The 14,132-nt window shown below is 38.2% G+C and overlaps 1 protein-coding gene and 1 pseudogene across 1 annotated transcript in view; both read right to left on the bottom strand.

The window, feature by feature from the left end:
* ATF6 (activating transcription factor 6) overlaps positions 1–14,132 on the bottom strand; it is a 216,134-nt gene that overhangs the window by 74,445 nt on the left and 127,557 nt on the right. The window lies entirely within an intron of this gene.
* On the bottom strand, positions 1,545–2,328 carry LOC136132036 (proteasome activator complex subunit 3 pseudogene; annotated as a pseudogene).

The raw sequence follows: 14,132 nt of genomic DNA, 5'->3' as shown, positions 1-14,132 counted from the left end.
AAATAAATTTAATCCCTCATAATTTCCCTACCAATAACTCATTTGAGAAATAATTTATTGCATGAAAGTACTACTATAAAAGTACATTAAAAGGTTAAGCTCACAACTTACGTATGTATACAGTCTTGAAAATATTATAAGGATTCAGGGCACAGTTAGTTGAATAGGAAAAAGAGATGAAGCTGTCACTTGTACACAGGGATAATCTCATTCCTAACTACAAAAAGGCTCCCGCTCTCACTTTCTCGAAGTGTGTATTATGTAAGTTCCACAGGTGGTGATTTTGAGTGATGAAGATCCTCAAATAATACTAAAACTGAAAAAAAATGTTTCAATAAATACACTTCAGCTGGCTGAAGTATCTTCATCAACAAAAAAGATAAAATTCTGAACAAAAACCACTATGGAAGAATGATTCATCATATCACATCACAAGAAATTCTCTGATGCAGAAGGTGACTCGGGGTACATTAATTTATCTTACCTGCAAATGAAATCTGGAAATGCTGGACTTGAAATATACCAACAGTATAGATCACTATTGAGGAGATGACAACGGTTTCCCTTCAACCAGGCCTCAAAAGCAGTCAGGAGGAAAAAACCCAGTCACATTTTAGAGTATTTAGATTTTTTAAATGACCCATACAATTTGAGAGGAAAACTCTTATGAGAGCCTATAAGACGTATCTTAAGAGACAACAGGGGAATGGAGATGAAAATTGGTTGAGAAAAAAATGTGATATAAAGCTTGAAGGACTTGGCAGGGACTTAAGAGATAAATGGATTCATAGAAGAAATTCTAAATTGTGTGTAAAAGGAAAGTAGAAGACACTGAGATGGTAGAAGGTTGTGCAAGGAAGCTGCTTTCACAGATTTCTCTTCATTCTAAGGGAGGTATGGATGTCCATTTCTTTAGAACAGTTAAGACCTATTGCTCTTTACATGCTCATTTTTCTTACGCATCAGAGTTGAAAAATATCAAGGGTACGAGTCCAGCTGAGGAGAAGGGAAACTATACACCTGAAAATTTAAGTTCAGATAAGCACACTTAGGCCATCAAAATACGGTAAAACCAAGTTTTATTTCAATCTGCTAAATTGAAAGCATACAATGACCTAAACACATCCCTTTAAACTCCTTTTCTTGCAAAAAAGAAATGATGGTATAAATGGGAAATTTCTGACGTTTGAACAAAGTAACATAGAGTGGAACCTTAGGAAACCTTCATTTAACTTTCTTTGAAACTTTAGGTTTTTTTTATTAACCCCTGAAACTATTCAATGTCACCAATGCCATAAAACAAGAAACCTTGGCCAACATTCATCAACAAAGCTACTTTTAAAAATGGCAGTCCTTTCTCCTTGTCCAACCTTACTACCTTCTACCAGATGGCTTCTTCCCATTCTCTCTTCTGGAAGAAAATCAAATAAAAATTACACCAAAAGAGGATTCAGTATGAGGATAAGCTATATGAAACTGTCACTAAAGAGTAACGCACATTTCCAGTCGTTTCGTCACCTGTAGAGTCATCAATAACCAGCCTTCTAGCTGCCTGAAAAGCTCAGCCAACTCCTGAAGGAAAGTGGGGTGGAGAAAGGTCCTCGGTATAGGTTGTCAGTGTTGGTGCTCCAAGGCGTCCTGATCTTCTCAATGTTTTTGAGGATTACATCATGCAAGGTGGCATACTGGTTCCATTCGTGGAGCAGGATCTGGCACACACTCTGGTACTCGTTTTCGTCAACCTTGGCTACAATGCGGTGATAATCTTCCACCTGGGGGTATTTCACTATCTTGGATACCAACTTGGCCTGGGTGTTGTAATAGGTGGAGAAGCGGCGTAGATAGGAGGCTGCTGTGCTCTCCACGGTCCACAGCTGGTCCGCGGTATCTTCCTGGATAGACACTCCAAAGTTGTTGCCGTCCTCCGCCTTTGGGAGGAGCAGCTGCACGCACATCCACAGGGTGTTGCATTTCTCTCTCAGCAGCTTGATCTCGGGTTTTACGTGCTGAATCAGCTCCACCAGATGCTGGTTGCTTCACAGAAGCTGCCCCTCGCCGCCTGGCATTGCTAGTACTTTGATGAAGGACTGGGTCTGCAGAGGCTGCGGATCCCGGTTGGGGCCATCCCGCACAGTGTCTGGGGCAGGCACCGAACGTATTCTGGATAGGTCTTGCAGGCAGAGCTCCTGAACCCGACCATCCAGCTCTGACAGCTTCTGAGGGAAGAAGGTGTACACCAGATAGATCCTCGGCCTCCTGGGCAATGCGGGCCCGAAATGAATCTACTTTCCCCTGCACGTCCTGCTCTAGCTTCAGCGGGGAAGCCATGACCTCCAGGGGCGTCGAGTGTTGGAGGAGACACGGCCTGAGTTTCTCCCTCCTCCGCAGGCTAGGTTTGCGCTTCTGCCGCCACCACCAACTCCCAACAGACCAAGGCCCTGCCAGGGCGAAAAGACGTCCAGGAGGTCCCTGCGGGCCGGCACGCGGAAAGCGGGAGCCACACGCTGACCACGCCCTCCAGACGGCGCCCTGGCCAAGAGGACGGCAGACAGGCTTCGTGGGACCAGCCTAGGCTTCGAGTGCCTAGCCGCTAGAGCACCGAAGACAACGTGTTGGGGGACCCAGCTGGATCTAGTTATCTGAGCTGCGCCTCCCCTACCTACTGGCCTGGCTGGCGGGAAGCCACTTTCAAGAACATCGTTAAACTTAAGCTGTGAAGACCAGTCAATGACAAGTCGGTGCTCTTTACATAGGAGCTCAAGGAAATCCACAATCCCTGGATCCAGAATACACGATCTCTTTTGAAAGGCGTCTCACAAAATGGGCTCTCCAGAACAAGGCTCACTTCTGGAGAGCCTCAAGTCACACCTTTACACGTAACCTGGGCCTATCCATGCTTTCCCCTTAGAAAGTCAGAAGTGAGTTCACTTCACTATTGTATTTTAATCAAGTTAGTAGACTTCTGAGATCGTCTATGGCTTACTTCATACAATTTTTAGTTTAAATTACATATGTTAAGTTATATGACTCTTCTTAAAATTCATCTTTTGGGGAATAATTAACAATTGAATCTGGACTGTAAATTAAAGTAACACAGTCAAACTTCCTGAATTTCATAAGTGTATGGTTGTTACAGAGGTTATGTCCTTGTTTTTAGGAAGTACACACTACAGTATTAAGGGATAAAGTGACATGATATATTTAATCTATTCTCAGATGGTTCAGAAAAAGTGTGTGTGTGTGTGTGTGTGTGTGTGTGTGTGTAGAGAATGAGAATGCTAAATCATGTGGAGAAATGGTACAAATTGATGAATCTGTATAAAGGGTGTATGAGAATTCAGTATTATTCTTCTAACTTCTCTGTAAGTTCAAACTTATTTCAAAATAAAAAATGAAACAACTACCTTTTCCTTAAAAGTTTCCGGAATCATAGAGACAAATTCTGTAAACTTCTAAACTTTCACCCTATTTATTTATATTCATTTTCCTTTCCCTGAAATATTTTCCTTCTGTTCTCTGCAGTACCACAGAGTAAAATCCAAGCCTTTGACTTTTATTCTAAAATTACTAAAGTTTAGTTAAAAAAAGGATTTTTCTAATGATGCTATAGTATGGTTTCAAATGTAATTGTCACCTCAGTCAGACTGTAAACTCCTTCAGGGCAGGGGCCAAGTCTTAATTCAGTTCTTTTGCAGCTGGCATGGAGCAGGTGCTCAATACATGTCTGATGAAATGATCCTGACTTAGTAAGATTTTAGCTAACTATAACTTCACAAAATCTAGAACTGAAAGGAAAAAACAATCAACAAGACAAACATGTTACAGGTTGGGTTCCCCAGCAAGCAGAGAACTTGCTTACAGGAGGTTTATTAGGGAGTCCTCTTAAGATAAACACCTGTGGAAAGAAAGAGACAGAACAGGGAGAAGTTGGACTTCGATGCAATCTCAAGGCCTCAACTGACCCCATGGGGAACCAGGAAATGTCCTTCAGAGCTGTCCTGAGGTGGGGTCAAAGCAGTTCCTGAAGAGGGCTCTTTGGTAGCAAGACTTTTAGCAATTGGGAGATAAAAACTTGAGTTCTGAGGAGGGATCTGGGAAGCTCATCATAGCTTCAACTACACATGTAAGATATTAAGATACCTATACTAACAAACTAGCAATTAAGTTGTTCAGCCCCAGTCAGGAGTTGAAAATTCAAAGATGGTTTCTGCGTTCAGATCAATTCAAGCCTCTCAGGAATGACAAAGAAGACTGTGGTGACAGTAATTATATGTTCAGAGGTGGGGCAGGGGAGATAAAGGCGTGTATGTATGTGAGAGAGGTAATGGGGGATTACTGGTAAGTTGGATCTTAAGATATAAGGGAAGTGGCAGGAAATGAGGCAGGAGAAGTAAGCAAGAACCAGCTCATGGAGGCAGGGCCCTGTTTGCCATGCTTTAGGAACCTGGATTTAATAAAAGCCAATGAAGGACATTTAGGCAGGGAAAAAATACGCACAGATGTATGATTTCAATGGTGGAGGTGAATTTGAAGAAGAAACTAAAGGAAGAGAGACTGTGCCATAATCCAAATGAGAAAGTATGCCTCATTTTAAGTGGTGGTGATGGGGCTGAAAGAGAAGCATCAAGAATATCTTAGGAAAAAAAAAAAGAATATCTTAGAAGTAAAATTAACAGTATGTAGTGATTGTTTTAGATGTGGAGAGATGAGAAAAGGCAGAATTCAATACTATGTAATTTTTGGGGGGGAGCTTAGGTAAATAATTTCTATTTATACTTATATTAAACCTCTCCTAAGAGGTGAATTAGATATACATTTTTACACACACATATTTACATTCAACTTACGGGAATTTAGATAGGGCTATCAAACAGAAAAGAAAAAGCAAATCTTAAAACATGACCACAATTTCCCATATGTTGATTTTCTTCATAACTTTGGCTATAAAAGATTACGATGGCGCCAGCATGGAAATTCCCTTTTATGCTAAAAACATCCTCAGTGGTATATATGGTTTAACAAATGGTTACTCTGTTTTCAAACAGAAAACATTTCTAGTTGCTCTTTTAAAGAAGTAGGAAAGTTTCTTTCTACTTATTATGACAGTGAATAGCCATTTATATGAAATTATTTTCTTTAGTTGTCTAATGATAAATTTAAATCCTTTGGGGATTAAGCTGCTCTTTTTTCTAGTGGGACCTAAGAATTTTATTTTTTCATAATGTTTCCTGTCCTTGTTAATGAGATAGCAGTTGGTAGGAAAGTAACAGCTCCTAATTTTTCTACCCCCATCAACCATCAGCAATCAGTGGTTGTTTTTAAAAATTGTTTAATAAACTTGCATGCCTTGATTTGACCCATGAAATTAACACTGAGTGCTAACAGGTGGAGGAAGGCCAGGGACAGCTGTGTAGAGTATTGTCTTGTTCAGGTCAGTTTCTCCTTTCTCCACAGCCCAGCAGGGTTCATTATGTACTCATGCCAATAACTGACACCCCACTCTTCTTTTAGGAATGCCTACAGATTTATGGATTGGCTTATCCTTTAAATATCCTCCAACTCTGAAACTATGCCCTGTGAAGAAGGGATTCTGTGGTCCTGCGTATGGGTTCCATTTACAGAACTATTCTAAGCAACTGTTATGTCAACTATTGGAGATACCTGTAAGCTTGAGATATGGATTGAAATTTAAACATTCAAAATAAGCTGTTTTTCCCACTGATTTCTTTCTATCTATAAAAGTTAGGAGAAATATTATCAATGGTGCTAAATCTAGATAATCTTAAGGCTCTGGTGGATGGTAATATTTATCCCCTTATATTTATAAAATTTTTCATCTCTGGGTTGCAGTGGATCTTATGTTATGTAGACCCCCAAATGAGCAATTTCTAGGGCTGACAAATATATCACGTCCTCTTCCTTCATTCTTCCTCCTAGATTGCTGCACATAAAGGTACAGAAATAAACGATGTGGAGGTATTCACTGCAGTGCCCTTTTGTCAGAATCAGCCTCCATATCTAACACGAGCATGGCTCTAAATGAAGAGGAGTTGGCAATATAGCATTGTGGTTAAAGTTACGAAGTTAGTCATGTTCAAATCCTAGCTTTGCTACTTATTACCCATGTGACCCTGGCTAAGTTATCTAATCTCTCTGTGCTTTATTTTCTTCATCTATAAAATGAGCATTATAATAATATTTATAAAAGTTGTTCTGAGGATTAAATTAGTTAATACATGTAGAGAGTTTAGCACAGTGCCTCAAACATTAATTGCTCAATAAATGTTAGCTATTATTGAAGGAGAGTCTATCAACAGTCCAAAATCTCCCTTCACTCTTTGAAATGGAGTATAACTGTGTATTCTAGACAAACCAAGATACAATTTTCTTGTTCACTATCTTGTTACTTAGCAGTAGTGACTAATTGTACTACATAGTTGAATATAAGTATCTTTTTTTAATGGCTTGAATTTCTGAGATCATCAGTATTTAGAGGCCATATCACAGAGGGCATAGGTGAAGCAAGCACAAAGTTTTACTGGCGACCTTGGCTGAAAAGTGCATTTCTGAATAGAACCCCTTCTGGCAAAAGCCATGTCTTCATCAAGTTCACATTATTTTATCTTACAAATTACATAATTGGGATAGTTTGGAAACAATGATGTCTACTGTCAAGGGTCCTTAAGGTCACTGATTTTTAACAAAAAACCCACTGATCTCTAGGTCCTGGATTCCCAACTTTTTAAGATGCTTTGGCCAATGACTCTCTACCCAAGTCACTGATAGCTTCCTTGTTTACAAAATCCCTGGATCAATAATGTACTGGATGAACAATGAATCTTCTAGTTCAGCATTTTTCAAATTGAATTCCATCGGTTCCCTGTAATTATTTGTGTCTTCATTTTGATGATTCATTAACTGATGTAAGCATATTCTGGGTCATATTATAACTGACATGCAATTTGGACCAGTGATTACGTTTTTATGATTATGACAGCACCAAGTACATCTACCTTAACTGATGAGAGAGGAGCCTATTAGGTATGATGATCCTTTATCTCCTTTTCCCAAATAACTGTAAATCAGATAGAACAAAGGTTTTCTTAGTGATTCAAACAGAGAAAACTGGGGCTTCCCTGGTGGCGCAGTGGTTGAGAGTCCGCCTGCCAATGCAGGGGACACGGGTTCATGCCCCGGTCTGGGAAGATCCTACATGCCGCGGAGCGGCTAGGCCCGTGAGCCATGGCTGCTGAGCCTGCGCGTCTGGAGCCTGTGCTCCGCAACGGGAGAGGCCACAACAGTGAGAGGCCTGCATACCGCCAAAAAAAAAAAGAGAAAACTGCGAGGAGAATTAAGTTATCACAGAGTACTCAATAATATGGAAATGTTTAATTAAAAATTGAAAAGACTTGCACCATAAGAGTCAGTATCACCTTCACTTATCAGTAGTGACATAAAAACATGGTCTATTACATAAATTCAAGTTGTTGATTTGATCTTTGTAATATTATTTATATTTAATTTATATAACTTATTTATATTATATAATTATATTATTTTGGTTTTGTATTTGCAAACTAAAAGTAGATGTTTCAAGTTTTCTGTTTATATGTACTTAATAAACATAAGTCAGTGCTGGTGGAGAGTTTCTTCCTTTAAAAGTAAAACCCCTCTTATAATGCCTTGTGCAAACAATTCCAGAGCTATCTTCCTGAAATGCGTTTTTGATCATATTTCTATCTTCTATAGTGTAAGGACCAAATTCCTTAAGCATAGTCCACAAGTTCTTTCATGATCTGGATCCTGCCATCTCTTATTTCCCAGAACCTACTCTACATTCCAACAACAGTACTCTCACACGTCCTATGGTTTACATATTCACCTCTCTCTGCGTAAAATGCCCACTGTATCATCTTCCTCCCACTCTCTATCCTACCAATTCATCCTGCTGTAATCAACTCAAGAACTGTTTCTGAAAAAACCTTCCCTGATACCACCTTCTCCCTTCCTAGAAGTTAGTGCTCCTGGCACAAGTTAAATAGCATAATAATATCTACCTCATAAAGCTGTTGAAAGGATTAAATGAAACAACTTACATAAAACAGCTAGGACACTAAATTCTTCATAAATGGTAGTAGTTTTATTTGTATCTCAAAGTATTCTGCATAAATCTCTTTTACAGTTCCTATCACAGTGTTGTCATTTTGGATTTACAAGTCACTTTTCTTTACCATAATAAATTCCTTGAGGACAAGCATTTTAGTTTTTTCATTTTTATATGTTCTTTGGTAGCAGTGTGCCAGGTAACAATAAATGTTCAATGAATATTTACTGAATAAATGAATTAATGAAAGAAACAGGATAAAATTGATCAGATAGGACCTGACTAGCAGAAGAGATGGGACTCTCAAGCAACTTATCTTTTTCTTATTTCCCCTGAAAAGTTGCAAGATCTAACAGCAGTCTTCTGGGCTGAACTCTTTAGGGGTTTACAGGAAAAGTAGGAAATATATTTCTTTTTCTCTCCCATCAACAGTATGCAGAGTTTCACACTCTGCTTTTGACTCTGGTAATATTCTAGAATTCTACCAGTCAAACTATTGCTTAGTTGTGAAAAAGAGCCCTCACTTAAATAACTGGTGTTGGTCTGCAGAACACTAGTTATGCATTACTACATGTTTGTGCAAAATGAACATATCGGGGAGTACCAGAGAGGTACACACACAAGGAATAAGGGTGGTGCTGGCCCTGACTCACACTCCTACTGTTTATTTATAGCTTCTTATTAGTATGGGATTTGTTTTATTTGGCAAAAATACAAGATCTCACTGACTGAGGGAGGAAGATGTAAGAAAATGCCTAAGCATAAAAGTTCTACAGCTGAATAATAATCTGTAATTCAGTGCTGTATCAACAGACTCCCCAGGGGCTGGTGCAAGCTGAAACCACTCCAGAATTACAGATTTCATGAGCTGCAGACATTACTGCTAAAAGTAAAATAGTGATTAACTAAAGATTTTATTCCTCCATAGACCCTTCCATTCATAAATGCTAAATTCACTAGTTGGGGCTAAATTAAGTTAGTATACAAAATATGTACAGTGAGTTTCTAATTTCTCTAAATAATTTTCATCAGCAGAAATAGTCAAAAGTAAATTTCAAAAAAAAACAAGCCAAAGAATTTATATGCTTCAGCCTGAAAAAATGTACTTTCTCTGTATTCATTTAAAATCACTGACATTCACAGAAAGACAGACAAGATGAAAAGGCAGAGGGCTATGTACCAGATGAAGGAACAAGATAAAACCCCAGAAAAACAATTAAATGAAGTAGAGATAGGAAACTTTCCAGAAAAAAATTCAGAATAATGACAGTGAAGATGATCCAGGACCTCGGAAAAAGAATGGAGGCAAAGATCGAGAAGATGCAAGAAATGTTTAACAAAGATCTGGAAGAATTAAAGAACAAACAGACAAGAAAAATACAATAACTGAATTGAAAATTACACTAGAAGGAATCAATAGCAGAATAACTGAGGCAGAAGAATGGATAAATGACCTGGAAGACAGAATGGTGGAATTCACTGCCACGGAACAGAATAAAGGAAAAAGAATGAAAAGAAATGAAGACAGCCTAAGAGACCTCTGGGATAACATTACATGCAACAACATCCGCATTATATGGGTCCCAGAAGGAGAAGAGAGAGAGAAAGGACCCGAGAAAATATCTGAAGAGATTACAGTCGAAAACTTCCCTAACATGGGAAAGGAAATAGCCACCCAAGTCCAGGAAGTGCAGAGTCCCTTACAGGATAAACCCAAGGAGAAACACGCCGAGACACATAGTAATCAAACTGACAAAAATTAAAGACAAAGAAAAATTATTGAAAGCAGCAAGAGAAAAATGACAAATAACACAAGGGAACTCACATAAGGTTAACAGCTGATTTCTCAGTGGAAACTCTACAAGACAGAAGGGACTGTCACGATATACTTAAAGTGATGAAAGGGAAGAACCTACAACCAAGATTACACTACTCAGCAAGGATCTCATTCAGATTCAATGGAGAAATCAAAAGCTTTACAGACAAGCAAAAGCTAAGAGAATTCACCAAACCAGCTCTACAACAAATGCAAAAAGAACTTCTCTAAGTGGAAACACAAGAAAAGGACCTACAAAACAAACCAAAAACAATTAAGAAAATGGTAATAGGAACATACATATCGATAATTACCTTAAACGTGAATGGATTAAATGCTCCAAAAGACACATGCTTGCTGAATGGATACAAAAACAAGACCCATATATATGCTGTCTACAAGAGACACTTCAGACCTAGGGACACATACAGACTGAAAGTGAGGGGATGGAAAAAGATATTCCATGCAAATGGAAATCAAAAGAAAGCTGGAGTAGCAATACTCATATCAGATAAAATAGACTTTAAAATAAAGAATGTTACAAGAGACAAAGAAAGACACTACATAATGATCAAGGGATCAATCCAAGAAGAAGATATAACAATTGTAAATATACATGCCCCCAACATAGGAGCACCTCAATACATAAGGAAACTGCTAACAGCTATAAAAGAGGAAATCTACGGTAACACACTAATAGTGAGGGACTTTAACACCTCACTTACACCAATGGACAGATCGTCTAAACAGAAAATTATTAATAAGGAAACAGAAGCTTTAAATGAGACAATAGACCAGATAGATTTAATTGGCATTTATAGGACATTCCATCCAAAAACAGCAGATTACACTTTCTTCTCAAGTGCACACGGAACATTCTCCAGGATAGATCACATCTTGGGTCACAAATCAAGCCTCAGTAAATTTAAGAAAACTGAAATCGTATCAAGCATCTTTTCTGACCACAATGCCATGAGATTAGAAATGAATTACAGGGGAAAAAACGTAAAAAATACAAACACATGGAGGCTAAACAATACATTACTAAATAACCAAGAGATCACTGAAGAAATCAAAGAGGAAATCAAAAAAGACCTAGACACAAATGATAATGAAAACACGACGATCCAAAACCTATGGGATGCAGCAAAAGCACTTCTAAGAAGGAAGTTCATATATACAAGCCTACCTCAAGAAACAAGAAAAATCTCAAATAAACAATCTAACCTTACACCTAAAGGAACTAGAGAAAGAAGAACAAACAAAGCCCAAAGTTAGCAGAAGGAAAGAAATCATAAAGATCAGAGCAGGAATAAATGAAATAGAAACAAAGAAACGAAAGCTAAGATCAATAAAACTAAAAGCTGGTTCTTTGAGAAGATAAACAAAATTGATAAACCATTAGCCAGACTCATCAAGAAAAAGAGGGAGAGGACTCAAATCAATAAAATTAGAAAGGAAAAAGGAAAAGTTACCACGGACACCGCAGAAATACAAAGCATCCTAAGAGACTACTACAAGCAACTCTATGCCAATAAAATGGACAACCTGGAAGAAATGGACAAATTCTTCGAAAGGTATAACCTTCCAAGACTGAACCAGGAAGAAATAGAAAATGTGAACAGACCAATCACAAGTAATGAAATGGAAACTGTGATTAAAAGTCTTCCAACAAACGAAAGTCCAGGACTAGATGGCTTCACAGGAGAATTCTATCAAACATTTAGAGAAGAGCTAACACCCATCCTTCTCAAACTCTTCCAAAAAATTGCAGAGGAAGGAACACTTCCAAACACATTCTATGAGGCCACCATCACCCTGATACCAAAACCAGACAAAGATACTACAAAAAAAAAAAAAAGAAAATTACAGACCAATATCACTGATGAATATAGATGCAAAAATCCTCAACAAAATACTAGCAGACAGAATCCAACAACACATTAAAAGGATCATGTACCAAGATCAAGTGGGATTTATCACAGGGATGCAAGGATTCTTCAATATATGCAAATCAATCAATGTGATACACCATATTAACAAACTGAAGAATAAAAACCAAATGATCATCTCAATACATGCAGAAAAAGCTTTTGACAAAATTCAACACCCATTTATAAAAGCTCTCTAGAAAGTGGGCACAGAGGGAACCTACCTCAACATAATAAAGGCCATATACAACAAACCCACAGCAAACATCATTCTCAATGGTGAAAAACTGAAAGCATTTCCACTAAGATCAGGAACAAGACAAGGATGTCCACTCTCACCACTATTATTCAACATAGTTTTGGAAGTCCTAGCCATGGCAATCAGAGAAGAAAAAGAAATAAAAGGAATACAAATTGGAAAGAAGTAAAACTGTCACTGTTTGCAGATGACATGATACTAAACATAGACAATCCTAACGATACCATCAGAAAACTACTAGAGCTAATCAATGAATTTGGTAAAGTAGCAGGGTACAAAATTAATGCACAGAAATCTCTTGCATTCCTATACACTAATGATGAAAAATCTGAAAGAGAAATTAAGGAAATACTCCCATTTACCACTGCAACAAAAAGAATAAAATACCTAGGAATAAACCTACTTAGGGAGACAAAAGACCTGTATGCAGAAAACTATAAGACACTGATAAAGGAAATTAAAGATGATACAAAAAGATGGAGAGATATACCATGTTCTTGGATTGGAAGAATCAACACTGTGAAAATGACTATACTACCCAAAGCAAGCTACAGATTCAGTGCAATCCCTATCAAATTACCAATGGCATTTTTTACAGAAGTGGAACAAAAAATCTTAAAATTTGTATGGAGACACAAAAGACCCCGAATAGCCAAAGCAGTCTTGAGGGAAAAAAACGGAGCTGGAGGAATCAGACTCCCTGACTTCAGACTATACTACAAAGCTACAGTAATCAACACAATATGGTACTGGCACAAAAACAGAAACACAGATCAATGGAACAGGATAGAAAGCCCGGAGATAAACTCACACACCTATGGCCAACTAATCTATGACAAAGGAGGCAAGGATATACAATGGAGAAAAGACAGTCTCTTCAATAAGTGGTGCTGGGAACACTGGACAGCTACATGTAAAAGAATGAAATTAGAACACTCCCTAACACCGTACACAAAAATAAACTCAAAATGGATTAGAGACCTAAATGTAAGACCAGACACTATAAAACTCTTAGAGGAAAACATAGGAAGAACACTCTTTGACATAAATCACAGCAACATCTTTTTTGATCCACCTCCTAGAGTAATGGAAATAAAAACAAAAACAAACAAATGGGACCTAATGAAACTTAAAAGCTTTTGCACAGCAAAGGAAACTACAAACAAGACAAAAAGACAACCCTCAGAGTGGGAGAAAATATTTTCAAACGAATCAACGGACCCAGGATTCATCTCCAAAATATATAAACAGCCATGCAGCTCAATATTAAAAAAACAAACAACCAAATGCAAAAATGGGCAGAAGACCTAAGTAGGCATTTCTCCAAAGAAGGCTTACTGATGGCCAAGAAGCACATGAAAAGCTGCTCAACATCACTAACTATTAGAGAAATGCAAATCAAAACTACAATGAGGTATCACCTCACACCAGTCAGAATGGCCATCACCAGAAAATCTATAAACAACAAATGCTGGAGAGGGTGTGGAGAAAAGGGAGCCCTCTTGCACTGTTGGTGGGAATGTAAATTGATACAGCCACTATGGAGAACAGTATGGAGGTTCCTTAAAAAACTAAAAATAGAATTACCATATGACCCAGCAATCCCACTATTTGGCATATACGAGAGAAAACCATAATGCAAAAAGACACATGCACTCCAATGTTCACTGAAGCACTATTTACAATAGCCAGGTCATGCAGGCAACCTAAATGCCCACTGACAGACAAATGGATAAAGAAGATGTGGTATATATATACAATGGAACATTACTCAGCCATAAAAGGGAACGAAACTCGGTCATTTGTAGAGACGTGGATGAATCCAGAGACTGTCATACAGAGTGAAGTAAGTCAGAAAAACAAATATCATGTATTAACGCATATACATGGTACCTAGAAAAATGGTACAGATGAACCGGTCTGCAGGGCAGAGATTGAAACACAGATGTAGAGAACAAATGTATGGACACCAAGGGTGGAAAGCGGCACAGGGGTGGGGGTGGGGGGTGTGATGAATTGGGA

The sequence above is a fragment of the Phocoena phocoena genome, chromosome 1 (assembly GCF_963924675.1).
Source record: "Phocoena phocoena chromosome 1, mPhoPho1.1, whole genome shotgun sequence".
Lineage (NCBI taxonomy): Eukaryota > Metazoa > Chordata > Mammalia > Artiodactyla > Phocoenidae > Phocoena > Phocoena phocoena.
The sequence above is the reverse complement of the archived record's forward strand: the minus strand, read 5'-3'. Positions and strand labels throughout refer to the sequence as shown.